Here is a 20432-nt window from a genome sequence, read left to right on the forward strand (position 1 = left end):
AAACTTCCCCAACATGGGAAAGGAAATAATTAACCAAGTCCAAGAAGCACAGAGAGTCCCATACAGAATAAACCCAAGGAGAAATGCACCAAGGCACATATTAATCAAACCAATGAAAATTAAACAAAAAGAAAAAATATTAAAAGCAGCAAGAGAAAAGCAACAAATAATATATAAAGGAAAACCCATAAGGATAATAGCTGACCTTTCTACAGAAACTCTGCAGGCCAGAAGGGAATGGCAGGATATACTGAAAGTCCTGAAAGAAAAAAAACCTACAGCCAAGAATCCTCTACCCAGCAAGAATCTCATTCAGATTTGATGGAGAAATCAAAAGCCTTCCAGACAAGCAAAAGTTAAGAGAATTCAGCACCACCAAACCAGCCTTACAATAATTGCTAAAGGAACTTTTCTAAGTAGAAAATACAAGAGAAGGAAAACACAAAACAAACCCAAAACAATTCAGAAAATGGTAATTGGAACACACATGTCAATAATCACCTTAAATGGAAATGGATTAAATGCTCCAACCAAAAGACACAGACTGGCTCAATGGATACAAAAACAAGACCCACATATATGCTGCCTACAAGAAATCCATTTCAGACCAAGGGATGCATATAGACTGAAAGTAAAGGGATGGAAAAAGATATTCCATGCCAATGGAAGTCAAAAGAAAGCTGGAGTAGCAGTACTCATATCAGACACATTAGACTTAAAAGACTATTACAAGAGACAAGGAAGGACACTACATAATGATCAAAGGATCCATCCAAGAAGAACATATAACAATTATAAATATCTATGCCCCCAACATAGGAACACCTCAATACATAAGGCAAATGCTAACAGCCATAAAAGGGGAAATCAACAGTAACACAATAACAGTGGGAGACTTGAACACCCCACTTACATCAATAGACAGATCATCCACACAGAAAATAAGTAAGGACACACAAGCTTTAAATGACACATTAGACCATCTCGACTTAATTCATATTTATAGGACATTCCATCCAAAAACGACAGACTACACTTTCTTCTCAAGTGCACACGGAACATTTTCCAGGATAGATCACATCTTGGGTCACAAATCAAACCTCTGCAAATTTAAGAAAATTGAAATCATATCAAGCATCTTCTCAGACCACAATGCCATGAGACTAGATATCAATTACAGGAAAAAAACTGCAAAAAAGACAAACACATGGAGGCTAAACAATACACTATTAAACAATCAAGAGATCACTGAAGAAATCAAAGAGGAAATAAAAAAATATCTAGAAACAAATGACAATGAAACACAACAATCCAAAGCCCATGGGACGCAGCAAAAGCAGTTCTAAAAGGGAAGTTTATAGCAATACAGTTCTACCTTAAGAAACAAGAAAATTATCGAATAAACAACCTAACCTTCCACCTAAAACAATTAGAGAAAGAAGAATAAAGAAACCCCAAAGTGAGCAGAAGGAAAGAAATCATAAAGATCAGATCAGAGATAAAACAAAAAGAAATGAAGGAAACAATAGCAAAAATTAATAAAACTAAAAGCTGGTTATTTGAGAAGATAAACAAAATTGATAAACCATTAGCCAGACTCAACAGGGAAAAAAGGGAGAAGATGCAAATCAACAGAATTGAAATTAGAATTGAAAAGGAGAAGTAACAACGGACACCACAGAAATACAAAAGATCATGAGAGACTACTACAAGCAACTATATGCCAATAAATGGGATAACCTGGAAGAAATGGACAAATTCTTAGAAAAATACCATTTTCCAAGATTGAACCAGGAAGAAATAGCAACTATGAACAGACCAATCACATGTACGGAAATTGAAACAGTGATTAAAAATCTCCCAACACACAAAAGCCCAGGGCCACATGGATTCACAGGTGAATTCTATCAAACATTTCGAGAAGAGCTAACACCTATCCTTCTCAAACTCTTCCAAAATATAGCAGAAGGAGAGACACTCCCAAACTCATACTAGGAGGCCACCATCACCCTGATACCAAAACCAGGCAAAGATGTCACAAAAAAAGAAAACTACAGACCAATATCACTGATGAATACAGATGCAAAAATCCTCAACAAAATACTAGCTAACAGACTCCAACAGCACGTTAAAAACATCATACACCATGAACAGGTGGGGTTTATCCCTGGAATGCAAGGATTCTTTGATATATGCAAATCAATGAATGTGATACATCATATTAACAAACTGAAGGATAAAAACCATGTGATCATCTCAATAGATGCAGAAAAAGCTTCTGACAGAATTCAACATCCATTTATGATAAAAACTCTCCAGAGAATGGACATAGAAGGAAATAACCTCAATATAATAAAAGTCATATATGACAAACTGACAGCCAACATCATTCTCAATAGTGAAAAACTGAAAGAATTCCCTCTAAGAACAGGAACAAGACAGGGGTGTCCACTCTCACCATTATTATTCAACATCGTTTTGAAAGTGTTAGCCACAGCAATCACAGAAGAAAAAGAAATCAAAGGAATCCAAATTGGAATAGAAGAAGTAAAATTGTCACTCTTTGCAGATGACATGATGTTATACATAGAAAACCCTAAAGATTGTACCAGAAAACTGCTAACACTAATTGCTGAATTTAGTAAAGTAGCAGGATACAAAATGAATGCACAGGAATCTCTTGAGTCTCTATACACTAACAATAGAAGAGCAGAAAGATAAATTAAGGAAACTCTCCCATTTACAATTGCAACAAAAAGAGTAAAATACCTAGGAATAAACCTGCCTAAGGGGGCAAAAGATCTGTATGCAGAAAACTTTAAGACACTGATGAAAGAAATTAAAGATGACACAAACAGATGGAGGGACATAGCATGTTCCTGGATTGGAAGAATCAACATTGTGAAAATGACTACATTACGCAAAGCAATTTACAGATTCAATGCAATCCCGATCAAATTACCAACGGCATTTTTCACAGAACTAGAACAAGAAATGTTACAATATGTATGGAAATGCAAAAGACCCCGAATAGCCAAAGCAATCTTGAGAAGGAAAGATGGAGTTGGTGGAATCAGGCTTCCTGACTTCAAACTATACTACAAGGCCACAGTGATTGAGACAGTATGGTACTGGCACAAAAACAGAAATATAGATCAATGGAACAGAATAGAGAGCCCAGAGATAAATCCAGGCACATATGGTCAGCTTATCTTTGACAAAGGAGGGAAGAATTTACCATGGAAAAAAGACAGCCTCTTCAATAAGTGGTGCTGGGAAAATTGGACAGCTACATGTAAAAGAATGAAATTAGAACACTTCCTAACACCATACACAAAAATAAACTCAAAATGGATTAAAGACCTACATGTAAGGCCAGACACTATAAAACTCCTCGAGGAAAACATAGGCAGAACTCTCTATGACATCCATCAGAGCAAGATCCTTTTTGACCCACCTCCTAGAATCATGGAAATAAAATCAAGAATAAACAAATGGGACCTCATGAAACAAAAGCTTTTGCACAGTGAAAGAAACCATAACAAGACAACAAGGCAACCCTCAGAATGGGAAAAAATACTGGCCAATGAAGCAATGGACAAAGGATTAATCTCCAAAATATATAAGCAGCTCATGCAGCTTAATACCCCAAAATAAATAACCCAATCCACAAATGGGTGGAAGACCTAAATAGACATTTCTCCAAAGAAGACATACAGATGACTAACACACACATGAAAAGATGCTCAACATCACTAATCAACAGAGAAATGCAAGTCAAAGCCACAATGAGGTATCACCTCACACCAATCAGAATGGCCATCATCACAAAATCTAGAAACAACAAATGTTGGAGAGGGTGTGGAGAAAAGAGAACTCTCCTGCACTGTTGGTGGGAATGTAAGTTGGTACAGCCACTATGGAAAACCGTTTGGAGGTTCCTTAAAAAACTGCAAATAGAACTACCATATGATCCAGTAATCCCACTCCTGGGCATATACCCAGAGAAAACCATAATCCCAAAAGAAACATATACCATAATGTTTATTGCAGCACTATTTACAATATCCAGGACGTGGAAGCAACCTAAATGTGCATCAACAATGAGTGGATAAACAAGATGTGGCATATATATACAATGAAATATTACTCAACTATAAGGAGAAATCAGATCTAGCTATATGTAATGAGGTGGATAGACCTAGAATCTATCATACAGAGTGAAGTAAGCCAGAAAGAGAGAAACAAATATTGTAAGCTAACTTACATATACGGAATCTAAAAAAAAAAAAAATGGTACTTCTGAACCCAGTACAAGACAAGAATAAGGGTGTATATTCAGTGAATGGACTGGAGGACATGAGGTTGTGGGGGTGGGAGGCGAAGGGGAAGCTGGGACGAAGTGAGAGAGTAGCATAGAGATATGTACACTACCTACTGTAAAATAGATAGCCAGTGTGAATTTGCTATATAACGAAGGGAGATCAACTCAATGATGGATGATGCCTTAGAGGGCCAAGACAGGGAGGGTGGGGGGGAGTCGCGGGAGGGAGGGAATATGGGGATATGTGTATAAATACACCTGATTGACTTTGGTGTACCTCAAAAAGTGGTATGAGTGTAAAGCAATTATAGTCCAATAAAAAAAAAAACCAATAATCTCTCGACTTTCCTGACTACTTGCTCTTTGTTGCAAAACTCATATATATCCTGGCTCCTCCCCTCACCTCTTCACAGCAGTCTTTCAGGGGTATCTGAGGTGCTGCTTCCTGAGCTGCAGTCCTCATTTTACCCCAAATAAAATTTAACTCACAGCTCTCAAATTGTGTATATATTTTTTAAGTCAACAGAATTCTGTCTGTGGGGAATTGCATCACCGAGTTAATATCCTTCATTGTCTTCGGTGACATTGGGTCTTCCCAAAGTATAGCAATGCTAATAGAGAAATGCTCCTTTTCTCCAGGTTGCATCTAAAGTGCACTTTCTGTTAGAGCAAGAAAGATGTCACATAGGCCTTCTGAGAAGGAATGCTATGCACAGTGTTTTCTCAGGGCAGCTCAGTTTTACTCACTAGGGCAGACCCTTATGGAATGAAAGGAATGTCTAGAACTGTGTTCCTGAGGCTGTTTGAAAGCTGTGGGAAAGTACCCATCTAATGACAACATCAGTGTATTGGACTTCACTAGGCAAACAAACAGTGGATCATATGGCCTATGTGGCTGGATATTGCTAAGAAGACCTACAGAAGAGTTTCAGTACACAGTGTTCTTCCATGGAGTATGGTGCAGACATGAGACAACTTTGACTCCTGAGAGGCCAACTAGCATGAAAGCACTACTTTGATAAGGGCTTATGGAAACGTGCCTAACTTTCTTGATGGAGAAACTGTACCGCACTTTGAGGCTAGAGGTCAGGTTTAGTTTCTATGTAAATAAAGAGGGCTGTGGCATGAGTTCCTAGCAGGGAATTGCAAGCATCCTGTTTTTTTCTAGAAAACTCACTTTTCCTCACAGAGTCTTTCCAGCTGTGAATAGAACACTGACATCAAAGGTGTTTTTCAGGCAACTTTGAGGCCACAACTCTCTGCTTTCTACTGTGGAAATTACTGCTTCTCCCACCAGACCACTATTTTAAAGTTGACAGTCTATGTACCGGCAGTTTCTGAGCACTGAAAATAGACACATGTGACACACTGGGACCTTCCAGGATAAAAGTGTTCTCTGCAGTGAGTTCTGCAGTTGCTGAATTGCAGAACCAAGTTGAGGCCCTAGGGAGGCCTGGGGGACAAAGGGACATCCCAAGGCCCAGGCAGGCTAAGCAAAGAACTGCCCCTCTTTGCAGGTTGGATCTAAAGTCCACTTTCTGCTTGAGGTAGAGAGATGTCAGGTAGGATTTCCCAGTATGAGTGCTAAGCACACTATTTTTTCAGAGCAGCTCAGGTTTACTCACTAGAGGAGACCCATTAGAATGAAACAAATGGCTAGCACTGTGTTCCTGAGACTGAAGTCTGTGGAAGTCTAAATAATGAAGAGATCAGTGTGTTAACTTTCTCTCAGCATACAGTTTATTATAATGGCCTAGTTAGGAAAATTGAGTTGCCTTAAAAAACACTGCTTAGCATTCTTTCTGAAAAGGCCTACAGGATGTCTCTCTAGCTCAAGCAGAAAGTCAACTTTAGAACCAACTTGGAATAAAGGACAGGCTCTCCCTTAGCAATGCCAGGCCTCCAGAAGACCCAAGGTCACCTAGACCCACCAAGGGCATTAACTTGGCTAACCTCTTCACCACATGCAGAACTTCCTGCAGAGAAAGGGAGAACTCCTTCTTCATGGAAGGTCCCAGTGTTTTGCATGTGCCTCCTTTGGCTGGTCAGAAACTGCAGGTAGAGATGCTGTGTGTCACCTTGGAAACTGGGGCCTAATGGGAAAAACAGTAATTTCCCCATTTGAAAGGAGATAGGTGAGACCTCAATGCTGCTTGAAAAAAAGTGTTGTTGCTCATCTTCTCCTCACAGCTGGAAAACCTCTGTGAGGAAAAGTGTGTTTTCTTGAATGACACAGTGTGCTTGCAATCCTTGCTAGGAGATCATCCTACAATCCTCTTGACCTTAAAGGCAAATGAATGTGGACTAGTAGCCTCCAAGTATTAGTAGCCTCCAAGCAACATTTCAAGGCAGTTAGGCATGCAGCTGTTTCCATGAACACTTATCAAAGTAGTGCTTGAAAGCTACTAATGCCTTCCCAATAAAAAAGGACTCTCACATTGGCTCTGTTCTCCATGGAAGAACACTGAGAACTGGAAGTCTCTTCTGTGGCTTCTGAGCAACATCCAGACACATAGGTAGTTGGGATGAACTGTTTGTATACTGAGTGAAGGGTAGTGCACTGCTGTCTTTGTTATTTAGCTAGACTTCCACAGACTTCAAGCAGCCTCAGGAACACAGTGGTAGCCATTTGATTCACTCCAATGAGTCTGCCCTAGTGAGTAAACCTGAACTGCTGTGAAAAAGCAGTGTGATTAGCATTCATACTGGGAACTCTTAACTGACATCTCTCTACCTTAAGCAGAAAGGAGGCTTTAGATCCTGTCTGAAAAACAGTTAGTTTGTCCCTTAGCTGGCTAGGCCTTGGGATGTCCCAGGGCCCCTTGGACTACCTAGGACCTCAACACATTTCGGAAATTCACCACGTGCAGGACTCCCTGCAGAACTCCCAGGATAAAAGAACACTTTTATCCTGGAAGGTCCCAGTGTGTTGCATGTGTCTGTTTTTGCAGCTCAGAATCTGCCAGTACATAGACTGAGTGTCAACGTTGAGAGAGTGGCCTGACAACTACTGAATCCCACGTGCCTAGACTCCATGCTCCACAACAGGAGGAGCCACCACAATGAGAAGCCTGCAAACCACAACAAAGAGTAGCCCCCACTGGCTGCAACTAGAGAAAGCCTGCACAACGATGAAGACAAAATGCAGCCAATAAAATACATAAGTAAATAAATAAATAAACATTTTCAAAATGTTTAAAAAAAGAAGAAGAAGAAAAAGAAAAGAAAGAGTGGCTTGGCAGGACAGGTAGTAATTTCCCCAGTTGAAAAAGGATAGTTGCAGCCTCAAAGCTGCCTGAGAAACACCATTGTTGCCCATGTTCTATTCCTTGCTGGAAAGTCTCTGTGAGGAAAAGTGAGCTTTCTCAAAGCAGGCAGGGTTCTTGCAATTCCTTGCTAGAGTTCATGCCACAGCCTTCTTTATTTACAGGGAAACTAAACCTGACCTCTAGGCTTAAGGTGTGGTACAGTTTCTCCATTAAGAGGGTTAGGCACGCATCAGTTTCCATGAACCCTTATCATAGTAGTGCTTTCACGCTAGTTGGCCTTTCAGGAGTCAAAGCTGTCTTGCATCCACACCATACTCCATGGAAGAACACTGTATACTGAAAGGCTTCTTTAGGGCTTCTGAGCAACATCCAGCTGCATAGGCCTTTGGGATCAACTGTGTTTGCCGAGTGAAGTCCAAAGCACTGCTGTCGTCATTAGAGAGCTACTTTTCCACAGCTTGCAAACAGCCCCAGAAACACAGTTCTAGACATTCTTTTCATTCCATGGAGCTCAACCCTAGTGAGTAAAACTGAGCTGCCCTGAGAAAACACTGTGCTTAGGATCCCTTCTTGGAAGGCCTATGTGATGTCTCTCTAGCTCAAGCATAAAGTGGACTTTAGACCCAACCTGGAGAAAAGGACAGTTTCTCCCTTAGCTTTGCTAAACCTTGGGAAGATCCAGTCTCACCTAGGACTACCAAGGGCATTGACTCAGTGATGAAATTCCCCACATGCAGAACTCCCTGCGAAGAAAACTTTCTTCTTGGATGATTCCAGTGTGTTGCATGTGTCTCCTTTTCCTGGTCCAAAACTGCAGGTAGAGATGCTGTGTTTCAGCTTGGAATTTGGGACCTGATGGGAGAAGCAGTAATTTCCCCATTTAAAAGCAGGATTCATGCAGCCTCAATGCTACCTGATAAACACTGTGGTTGCCTGTTTTCTATTCACTGCTGAAAAGTCCCTGTGAGGAAAGCTGAGTTTTCTTGAAAGAAACAGTGTGCTTATGACGCCTTGCTAGGAGTTTATCTCACAACTCATTTTACCTAAGAAGCAAATTAAACCTGAGCACTAGCCCCAAAGTACAGTGCAGTTTCTCCATCAAAAAAGCTATGCATGCAGCAGTTTCCATCAACACTCAGTCAATGTAGAGCTTTACCCCCACTATGCCTTTAAGGAGTAAAAGGACTCAGGTCCACCCCATTTTCCGTGGAAGAAAACTATGTACTGAAAGTCTCTTCTGTGGCTTCTGATCAACCTCCAAGACAGAAACCGTTGGGATCAACTGATTGTATGCCAAGTGAAGAGTAATGCACTCCTCCTTCAGTAGGTGTCTAGGTTAGCAAAGCTTTCAAACAGCCTCAGGAACACAGTTTTAGCCATTTGTGTTGTTCCAATGGATCTGTCCTAGGGAGAAAAGCTGAGCTTCTTTGAAATAACCCTGTGCTTAGCATTCATTCTGCAAACTGATACTTGACATCTCTCTACCTCAAGCAGAAAGTCGACTTTAGATCCAACTTGTATAAAAGGACAGTCTCTCCCTTAGCATTGCTATGCCTCAGGAAGACCAATGTCACCTAGGCCTACCAAGGGCATTAACATGCAGAACCCCTGCAGAGAAAATTTTCTTCATGGAAAGTCCCAGGGTGTTGCATGTGCCTCCTTTGGCTGGTGAGAAAATGCAGGTAGAGATGCTTTGTATCATCTTGGAAACTGGGCCCTGATGGGAAAAGCAGTAATTTCCCCATTTGAAAGGGGGTAGGTAAGACCTCAATAGTGCTTGAAAAATAGTGTTGTTGCCATCTTCTTCTCATAGACGAAAAGCCTCTGTAAAGAAAGTGTGTTTTCTTGAATGATACAGTGTGCTTGGAATTCCTTGCTAGGAGCTCATCCCACAACCCTCTTGACCTTAAGGGCAAATGAGTGCGAACTAGCAGCCTCCAAGTATAGCGCAGTTTTTGTATCAAGAAAGTCAGGCATATAGGTGTTTACATGAACTCTTGGTCAATGCAGTGCTTGAATGCTGCTAATGTCTTTCAGGTATAAAAGAACTCTCACGTCCACTCCGTTTTCCATGGAAGAATACTGAGAACTGGAAGTTTCTTCTGTGGCTTCTTAGCAACATCCAGGTGCATAGGCTGTTGTGATGAACTGTTTCTTTGCTGAGTGAAGTCCTATGCACTGCTGTCTTCATTAGATAGCTATTTTCCCACAGCTTTCAAACAGCCTCAGGAGCACAGTACTAGACATTTTTTTTTGTTCCATGGGGCTCAGCCTTAGTGAGTAAAACTGAGCTGCCCTGAAAAAACACTGTGCTTAGCATTCCTTCTGGGAAGGCCTATGTGATGTCTCTGTGGTTCAGGCGTAAAGTGGACTTTAGATCCAACCTGAAAAAAAGGACTGTTTCTCCTTAGCTTTGCTACACCTTGGGAAGACCAAATGTCACCTAGGACTACCAAGGGCAATGACTCGGTGATGCTATTCCCCATATGCAGAGCTCCCTGAGAAGAAAGTTTCTCCTTGGAAGGTCCCAGTGTGTTGCATGTATCTCCTACTGCTGGTCCAAAACTGCTGTGTTTCAACTTAATGAGAGGACCTCAGGAAGTGACCTCTCTTCCTGGCAATAAAGCCCAATAGAACCTGGAACCTGGGTAACCAGGCATCCACATCATAGAGGAACCCCTTACCCAGCTCATTTGGTGGGTTGTAAACCTGTTCTGCTGTGTGCTAATATTCCAAGGTCATGGCTTCAGGAAATGTCATAGTCAGAGTGTCCTTCAACTCTGTTGATGCTATTTGGTCAGGTCTCACCCAAGAGGTCTTTGGCCATTTGCCTGGAGGAACCCAGGGAGAGAGCCCCAGGCCAGGCCAGCCCAGCCCAGGCCAGCACTCTTACCCACCACCTCCTGCCTTGGGGAGCCCTCTGTCCCTTCCCTGGATGTATGGAGGTGGGGTTTCTGTGGCGTGGGTCTGCCTCCAGCAAGGGAAGGCTGCTGAGGGGTCAGAATCCTGGTGGGCCAGTCATGTCCACACTGCAGGCCCAAGTTGGCTGGGCTGGATGGAGAGATCCCAGGCACCACCCTTCAGCCTGAGGTTGACGCCAAGCCCTCTGGGTGGATCCCTTTCCTCCTGGGTGAATATGTGAGAAGACATGGCCCTGTGCCTGATGTGGGAGCAGCTGGTTGAGTGGGCAGAAGAAACAGGGTTAACAGCCGGCTAGGGCTCTGATCCCTTAGGGCTGGGTTGGCTGCTGGTCACTGTCATTGCATAGCCACACACTGAAGATCAGCGAGGAGCTAATCGGAGGGGACACCTGATCTGTCACTCTGAGTGAGGGGCCAAGGCGCCTCATGGCCAATGAGGGCCAGAACAGGCTCCAGACTAGTGTGGCCATGGAGGGGTCCCCAGAACCAGGGCCCAGAGGTCAACGGGGATGGCCTCCTGCCCAAACACCACCCAGTGTCTGATCCCAGGTATCCACAGAGCTCAGCACACTCAGTTCTGACCCGGTGTTGACCTTCCCCTGGGTCAGCTGGAGGCCCTGGAGCCCACCAAGCAGAGCACGATGGTGAGGAGGCTGGGGGTGGGTGCATGTGAACACTGGGCCACACCAGGAGGAGCCCCCAGAGGCTGATGTCAGACCCAGAACAAAGGCTGGCCTCAGACCACCTAACTGGTGGACTGGAATTTGCAAACACATAATGAATCAAGAATTGGTCTCAAAATATACAAAGAACTCCCATTAAAAATAGAGAAAGGTCTGAAGGAACATGTGGCCACAGAAGGTACACAGAGAGGATACCAAGTTATGCCCTGGATGGAGGGGGAAGAAAAACAGTGGTCCTGCTCAATTCAGAGTCCTAGGTGACCCTGGCCTAGTCCTGTTCTTCCTGGAGGCCTCAGAGAGGTGGAGAGGGAGGAAGGGGAAGAGGGCCAGTGGTGCTTACACCTAACTCTAACCCTGACCACACTCACCACTTACATTCACCATGTTGGAGGAAGTCCTAGCCATCATAACTAATGGGGAAAAAAAAAAAGAAAAAAAAAAAAAAGAAAGAAAAAAAGAAATAAGTGGAATCTGATGGCAGAGGAAAAATAAAATTATTGCTTTTTGTAGATTATCTGATACTCTATATAGAAAATGCTTAGGGCGGCACCCAAACACAAGTACAACTCGTCAGACAACTGAATTAAATCACAGGATACAAAATTAATCGACAGAAATTGGTTGCATTTCTGTTTGCTCACAACAAACTATCAGAATGGGAAATGAAGACAACTCCTTCGATAATGATGTAAGGAAAAATAAAGTACTTATTATGGGTACATCTAATGCAGGACAGAAATGACTTTTAACTCAGGAAACCGGAAGACATGGATGAAAGAAAATGAAGACGTGCTCAGAACACATACATTTGCCTACGGCTGGGCAAAATCATCTAACACAAAGCCTATTTTATAATAAAGTGTTGAATATTCTCATTAAAGTTATTTATTGAGTTCCATACTGAAAATGAAAAAGGATGTGGTGTGGGTGCAGAAAGATTGTAAGGGTATCTGTTACGTTCCTTTGTGATTGCACGGCTGCCTGGAAAAATTGTTATGTCGAATCATTGGAAGTCGGGGACCCCCTGTATAAAAGTAGCCAGTGATTCTCAGAGGGTGGTCAGGGCAGGGTGGCTGTCCCATGGTTCTCCTGTTCCTGGTGGTTGGATACCTTTGCTTTTTCATCCTTTGGGGCATGATAATGACAACTCCCTCTGGCCTGGGATACCCACACAACTGACTGGACAGTGCTTCATGCTGCCTGTCACCAGTGACCAGACAGCCTACTGGTGCCATGAATAACCTTGTGCAGTGTGGAAGCCGAGGGAGTTTTTCTTTTGTGAGGGTTAAGTCTCTGAGATCTCGCTCTTCTCCACTCTGACAGCAGCCTCCTAGAACAGTTGCTGGATTTGAGTTGCTCACTCACTGCTCACGCAGAGCCCTGTGATCCAGACGAGTGTCCAGGGCAGGACTTCGCCAGGTGGAAATTGGTCCTGGGTCTTCTCATGCGCTCTCTCTGTATCTCTCCAAAGACTCCTGCTTACCGAAAAGAGCCAGTGAGCAGTTTCTACTTAGTAAAGCATCTCCTCTTTACAACCTTTCCTGGGCTATGCCCAGTGTGGGGAGAGACAGCCTGTAGCACTTGAAGAAAAGTCTTGGAGAAGGGGGCTCCTCTCGCTTGGTGGCTCAGGGAAAACTTGCCTGGAGAGGCGGCCTGGTGTGGTTCCTCAAGTTGGGGGCGTCACCATGGTGGGAAGGAGAGGGATGTGTTGGGTGTGCCTGGTCCAGCAGGCGGAAAGGCTGAGAGCCTCGGATGGAGACTTGGAGGCATGACTAAAGTTCCCCTAAGTCTTTGCCCCTGGAGGCTAAAGGAGCCTCAGGGCAGGTTCTTCCTGCCCCACTCAAGGTGGGTGGGCAGCAAGGAGGTGCAGTGTGGGGCCTCCAGGCCCACGAAGGGCAACTTCTGTGTGCGGGTCTAGCTGTGGATGGGGTGGGAGCAGTGCTCACTGGAGGGCATTTCAGCACCACCTTGCGCCACCTCTGCAGCCCCTCGGTCCCAGGAGTGGAGCTTGTCCACTTCCTGGAATTCTTGGTGGCTCTAGAGGGACACAGAGATCAGCCAGGCTTCAGAGTATCACCTGTGGGGCCTGAGCATTCCGCAGTGTGGGCGCTCTCTCCTCCTCCTCCCCCCGCCACACACACCATGTCTTCATTCACATGGACACACACAGACCCACATGTTCACTGTCACACTTATAATGCACACTCAACGACACATCCATAGACATGTTCATAACCACACTCAGATGCACGCCTATTCACACACGCCCTCCTACACTCCTGCTTACAGTCACGTGGACTCTCACACCCATTTCCCACACACCCCCGTCAGAGACTCACACACACAATCTCCCCGCATTGCCAGTGTCCGCACTTGCCTCACATATGCAGGCTGGTCTGAAGCAGCTGTTTGTGTGGTGGGGCTGATGTGATATCAAGAAATTCTGTGTTATATTTAAAATGACACCTGTATAAATAACCTTCAAATTGTAATTTGAATACTGTAATACTCAATTACATGGAGTGACAGGATGTGTCCCAGTGGCTTTGGAGAAAAGCTTTCTTGTGCTTTTGAGAAAAGCTTTCATGTCCTGGGGACAGTAGGGTGGGCACGAGCCTCAGGGTGCCTGCTGCTGCTGGTGCTCCCCAGCCCCCATTCATCTGTGCCCCTCCCAGGCTGCCTCCAGCCCCAAAGACACAGTTTCCACACTGGGGGAAAGAGGAAGTCTCTTCCAAGCCTGTCCGTGGTGCCTGGACTGCCTGTGTCCGTGGTTCCAACCCTTTTCCCTCTGCTTCCCACCCCACAGCCCTCGGTCCCTTTGGGACACAGCACAACAGGACAGTTTACCTGCCCTTGACCCCCAGCCCCCCGCCCTACAGCTCACAACTCCCTGTGCAGTCAGCCCCTAAGCGCAGCCTCAAGACCCAGCCCCCAGCCTCTCCCCCTGGCTGACCTGCAGCCCACACATGAGCTGCAGACTCACAGAAGCCACTGCCTCTGGACACCATCTCGTGGAAGGAAGTCCTGCAGGCACCTGACACTGAGTAGGTCCCAGACTGATTGCATCATCACTTTTCCCCACAACTGCTACTCTCTTTCTGTCTGTGAGTCAGTACTACCCCCTTCAGCCCCCAGCTGACCAGGCCAGAAAACTGGCCATTGTTCCTGACCTCCACAGATCCTTCTCCCATCAGACCCCGAGTCCATCAGTTACCAAGTCCTGCCCCTTCTCCCCTTAAATGTTTCTCCCATCTGATTCTATCCAACCTCTACCTTAGTCCTAGGCTGGCATCATTTGCTCCTCTTCACTGGCCTCCCTGCCTCCAACTTACTGTCTGTACCGTGGACGAAGAAGGAATGTTCTAGAGCAGTGTTGTCCAGTAGAATTTTCTGGGATGATGAAAATGTCCTAGATCTGCACTGACCAATACGGTAGCCACTCGCCACAGGTGGCTATTGGGTACTTGAAATGTAGCCAGGGCTACTGGGGACTGCATTACATTTTATTTAATTTGTTTAATTAAAATTTTTATTGAGATATAATTGACACAACATTATATTAGTTTCAGGTGTACAACACAGTGACTCAATATTTATACTTATTGTGTAATGATTACCACAATAAATCTAGTTAACATCCATCACCATGCATAGTTACAAAATTATTTTTTTTCCTTGTGATGAAGACTTTTAAGATCTACCTTCTTAGCAACTTTCAAACATGCAACACAGTATTATTAGCTGTAGTTATGCTGTACATTACATTTTATTTAATTTAAACAACCCTGTGTGGCTAGAGGCCACCAAATTGGAAAGTGTGAATCTGATCACCCCATGCCTCTGCCTCCATGCTCTCGCGATGCTCGGAAAGGAAAGTTTAGCCTCCATAGTACACCCTTCATGGCCCTGCCCATGTGTCCAGTCTCACGCTGTGCAGCTTGCCCTTCGCTTTCTGTGCTCCCACTTACTGGACTCCCGGAAGTTTCCTGAACCTAGGTGCTGTTCTTCCGCAAACTGTTTGGACTCAGAATGTTTCCTCTGTCTGGTAACCCTCCCTCACATCGCTCTCTGTGCAGGCCTCACCCACCCTGGGCAACTGCCCTGTTCCCTGAGGCTGACTTGGGCCCAGCTTTGTGCTCCAACAGCACCTGCTGTAGCCTCTCCCACTCCGAAGTATAGATGCCTGTATCTGTAGAGCTCTCCTCCCTGCCTGTGGGAAAACATTCAGATGTTTTCCTGAAGCCTTGAAAATGTAACAGAAAATATGGCTAAAAGTAATTAAAGTATGTGGGCTGAGCAACTGGGTGCAGGATGTCCTGCTTGTGCAGCGGAGGAGCTAAGGGTGCGAACTTAGGAATGCCGGGTCAACGCAAGTTAGAATGCTGCTTGCTCATGCACTGATTGTCCTTCTGCTGTACTTGCAGAGACCACTGCCCCCAATCACGTGAGGCCCTTCATACAAAGAGAAATTTGGTTACTTCAAAGAAAACATTGATTGTGGGATGGAACTGGGAGTGTGGGAACTTTATACTATCTAACTTCCTGAATGCCGAGAGCTCAATAAAAGCAGTGTGGGATGAATCAGCGGGGCTCTTGATCCTAGAGGTCTTGAGTCCCCTGGTCCCAACTTTCTCTTAAGTCTGTCTTTGTGTTTCTTTAAGCTTTGCAGCACCTGTCATTCGCCCCAAGTTGCCGAGCTGGTCTTGGTACCCGCCCAGATGGTGACCTCCAGGAGGTGAGAGCTGTCTTCTGCCTGTGCCTGTGTCCCTGAACCTGCCTCAGCATCTTGCACACAGTAGGTGCTCAGCTAGTGCTGGCTGGATAATTAAATGGAGAGACTGGGCTTCCTCAGCAATGTGTCCTGGGAAGCAGCTGAGATGGATGCAAAGCAGGAATGTTTCTGGATTCTTGGGGTCTCCTTTCCTGATGGCATCACATTGCCAGGAAAGGAGGGGTCATGCATTTTGATTGACAGCTCACTGTTTCCTCTTCTCTTTTTCTCCCCTTGCCCAGGAGACAGAGTTGTGCAGACTGGGCCCTTGAATGCCATTCTGGGCTGCAATTCCAAAGGCTGACTTCTGGGGCTACTTGGGATGTAATACACCACCTCTTCTCTCTGCTGCCCTACTGCACCTGTCCACCCCACCGATACCATTTCCACCGGGCTCGGCAAGTAGCCCAAGCATCTGGGACTATTCCTAGGCCCCTGCTGGCTCATCCAGTGGTATGTAGATGGACCTTGGCTGCCTTCATTTGGCTGTGCCCTCACCAACATCTCCAGCAGACCAGAAGGTGGAAGAGAAAGATGACACTCTTCCCGGAGGTTGGTGGAGAGTGTGCGGGGATGCGAGTTGCTGAGCAAGAGTCCCCAGGCTGCAGACTTTGCCCAGCTTCTGAGAGTGCAATGTCCCCTGTGGTTGGCTGGGGTTTCTAAGCTGATTGTAGGGTCACATGTGGTCAGAACGCCAGCACACTGCAGCCCTGAGACGTAGGCTTTGCACTCAGACGATCTTGCATGTGTGTGCTGCTCCTGTTACCAGATGGTCCTGCCCGTGTGTGCTGCTTCTGCCGCTCTGACTGTGCAAACCCGAGCACTGGGTTTCAGCACCTGCTCTGGACACTGGAGCTGATGTCTCCGGCCTCCTTTGGTTTCCATGAATGGCATCATGCAGGCTACAGCTCTGAGCACAGTGTCTGGCCCAGAGGAGGGGCTCAGTATATGGCACTTGCTATAAATGTTTGTAGGATGCTTAACGGACTCTTCCAGAAAAATCTGAGCCAATGTGTATGGCTTTTACCTGGATAACCCAAGCATTCTGCCACTTTGCTCCTCAAAAGGCTAAAGGAGGCAGGAGTGGGTGAATCCCTTTCCACAGTAAGGATCCTAACAACTACCATCTACTGAAGGACAACTTGGTACCAGAGATTCTCCGAAAAGCTTCATAGGCATCTCGCTAATCTTTGCTGCAAACTTCAAGGGTGTTATTATCATTGCCATTCTACAGATGTGGAAGCTGGCTCAGAGAAATAGAGTCAATTTTCCAATCTGCACAGTTGGAATGTGTGGGAGCCAGAATTGCAACCCAGGCTCTTCTTCTTTTTTAAAATACAAATATCCAAAGGCCATGAGATGGGACGCACACAGATCATGGCTGGGGTGTGGAGCATCTCAGAGTCTACAAAGTACTTTCACACTCACCTTCCCTGTGAAGCCCCAAAGGACCCCTGTGAAGTGGGCAGGGTGGGGGTGGTTACTCCCATTTCACAGATGAGGAAACCCAGCTCAGAAGTAAGAGGTTCTTCCCTGTAGGATTGAACATTTTGAAAGTAACAGTGTAACAGGGAAGAGCCAAAGCTGACTAAATGTTGTATCTGTTTCTTTTACTTTAACCTTTGCTTCCCATTGCCTTTGTTCACTAAAAGGATACTGTCTATACACAATGGTCTGCCTTGGGGAAAGCTGTCCCTCTGAACCTTAAGCCAAAGTGCCTTTTTTCAGGGAAACACCCGGAAACTGTCCACCTGTGGATGGCTGCAAGAAAGAAAAAATTAACACCCCCCCCTCCCGGAGGCTGGCTATTCCAGGGGATATTTGCAAAATTTATAGCCTTTTTACTTTGCTTCCTCATCTCCTCCCCTTCTCTGTGCTATGAAAGAAACTGGCATCCAAACCAATATAAGATGGTTATTTTGAGACTGTGTTCTGCCATCTTATTGGTCTGCTGGCTTTCTGAATGAAGTTGTATTCCTTGCCTCAACACCTCATCTCTGATTTATTGGTTTGTTGTGCAGTGAGCAGAGTGAACTTGAACTTGGTAACAAGGGGGCACCTCCTGCGTTACTGAAAATCAGACCGTGTCCAGGAACATTAGTGATGGCTGCTCATTGGCTGTGGGTGCCTTGGTGTTCCTTCTCATCCACCTCCTTGTCCCCTTTCTTTTCATAGCACACTCAGTGGAATAAATGTTTTTGGAGCTTGTCTTTTGGAATTTTGCAGTTTTTTGCTTATTCACATCAGACCCAACATCTCTAGAACTTGGTTTTTCTTGGAAGGGTTGCCTAAGAGAACGAGCTTTTGTTTGGATTTCTCTCTCCGTGGAGGGCTAGGTGGGGGAGCTGGGAGCCAGCAGGTCAAGGCCTCCCCTCTCCTATCCTCCCAAGGCCTCCCTCTGTGGCTCTGTAGACAAGGCCCCAGGAGAAGAGCTGGTGACTTCCCTGGGAGGAAAGGCCAGAGTAGGAGGGCTGCTTGCTTGAGGACTCTGGGCATTATGCTGGAGTTTGGCTCTTTCTGGAAGGCTGATTCTGGAAGACATGCTTCTTGTCCAGGCTACTTTGGACCCACCATTCTGGTGGGTTCCTTGAGACCAAATATATATGCACTGCCACACATTGGAGATCTAGAACAGCAGGGGAAGAGCACCTGCTTGCCTCTGTGTGTGTGTGTGTGTGTGTGTGTGTGTGTGTGTATGCGCGCATGCGTGCAAAGTGTGATTGACAAGACCTAGAAGTGGTGTCAATCACTGGGAGGTTAGGCATGTGGGAAACACAAAGGGGTGCCTTTTCTATGCATTCACTTTTGAGAGAGGAGATGCATCTTGCTTATGGCCACATCCCCAGCCGACAGCCTGAGGTCTGAGACATAGAAGGCATTTTATAAATAATTATTAATTGTATGTATTGTGAATATTTTCTCGTGGCTTGTCTTTTCATTTTTTATATGTCTTTTAATGAGCAGAAGTCCAGTTTATTGCTTTTTTCTATGCTAAGTGCTTTTTGTAATCCATGTAGGAAAAATGTGCCTACTTCACAGTTCTAAACACAGCGTCTTAGGTTTTCTTGTTTCTTTATGGTTTTAGCTTTTACATTTAGGTTCGTAAACAAATCTTGAGTTAATTTTGGTATATGGTCTGAGGTGTCAGTCAAAGTCCACTTCGTGATGGAGGAATTCTGCACGTGAACATTTGCTGGGCACCTCTTCTACTGAGGAAGCGGGCTGGTCCCCAGCTCCTTCACTGAGGGTAGCCCAAAGCACAGCTGTCCTTGGCAGCCTCTGCAGGTGTATGATAATTTCTACCTTGTGAGTGCACTTCCAGAGGCGATAATTAAATAATTAGTCATTATCCTGTGGTCATGGATGGCTTAAGTGGCAACTTGAAGAAATTACTTGAGGGAGAGCCTTTCCTGTGGGTCAGGGAAGGCTCTTTGGAGGAGATTCTTAACATGGACTTTGAAGAATGGAGAGAATTTTGGTGTGATAAATGTAGGAAATGAACTCAAGTAAACTCAGCAGTACTGTACCTCTGTCCTTAGGTATGGGAAAAGTGTTCAGTGGATACAGATGCACACACACGTATACACATACATGCATGTATATATGTATATATATGTCTATACACACATATCTATATCTGTATCTATATCTATGTCAATCTAATCTAATCTAAATCTAAATGGCTAGATCTAAGTAAAAATCTATGTCTAAATGTATCTAAAGCAAAATCTTTACTTGTATATCTGGATCTATATCTATGTTTAAGTATCTCTCTGTCTCTAATCTACATATCTGTCTCAGAAATCTCTGGGCTTAGGTGTAACTAACAGATTCAAGCTTTCTCAGAGCTTAACTGTACAATCTGAGCACTTTGATAAGGGTGGGCATGGGGCACTTCTTCCCATCTGTTGGCAGACTTGTCAGCACTCTTACCGGAGTTGTAGACCTGCAGGTCAGTTTTGAGCAGGCCCTCAGAAAGCACCCAGGCCAAGCCTATCATTATACAGATATAGGCACCAGGCCCAAAAAAGGGAAGAGCCTTGTCCCATGTCCCCAGGTCATTGGCAGAGCCAGGAGCACAGCTCATCTTGCCTGGTTTTGGACCTGAGCTCTTTCCATTTGCTGCCTCCCACTCCCTTAGAGCCAGGGAGCCCTTCTCCCATAATCCTGTGTTTCAGGGCTCTTGCAATGCTCTTTGATGCTGTTACCACTTGTGAGTCCTCTGTGTGGTTAGAATATGAGACATCAGCCCTTGCTAATCTCCCTCTATATATTATTGAAATAATTAAGCCATCAGAGCCTCTTTCTCCCCTCCTTCTGATAACTCATGAGCTGTTTGAGGACAGGAGCTGTGTCTTAGTGACCTCCAGTCCCTGAATTTCATGAACCAGCATCTCAAGCCATACTCCACATGCTGCAGAACCAGCAGGTTGCTGACATTCTGCTTCAATAAGGAAACACTCA

The sequence above is a fragment of the Hippopotamus amphibius genome, chromosome 11, assembly GCF_030028045.1.
Source record: "Hippopotamus amphibius kiboko isolate mHipAmp2 chromosome 11, mHipAmp2.hap2, whole genome shotgun sequence".
In the NCBI taxonomy this organism is placed as follows: Eukaryota; Metazoa; Chordata; class Mammalia; order Artiodactyla; family Hippopotamidae; genus Hippopotamus; species Hippopotamus amphibius.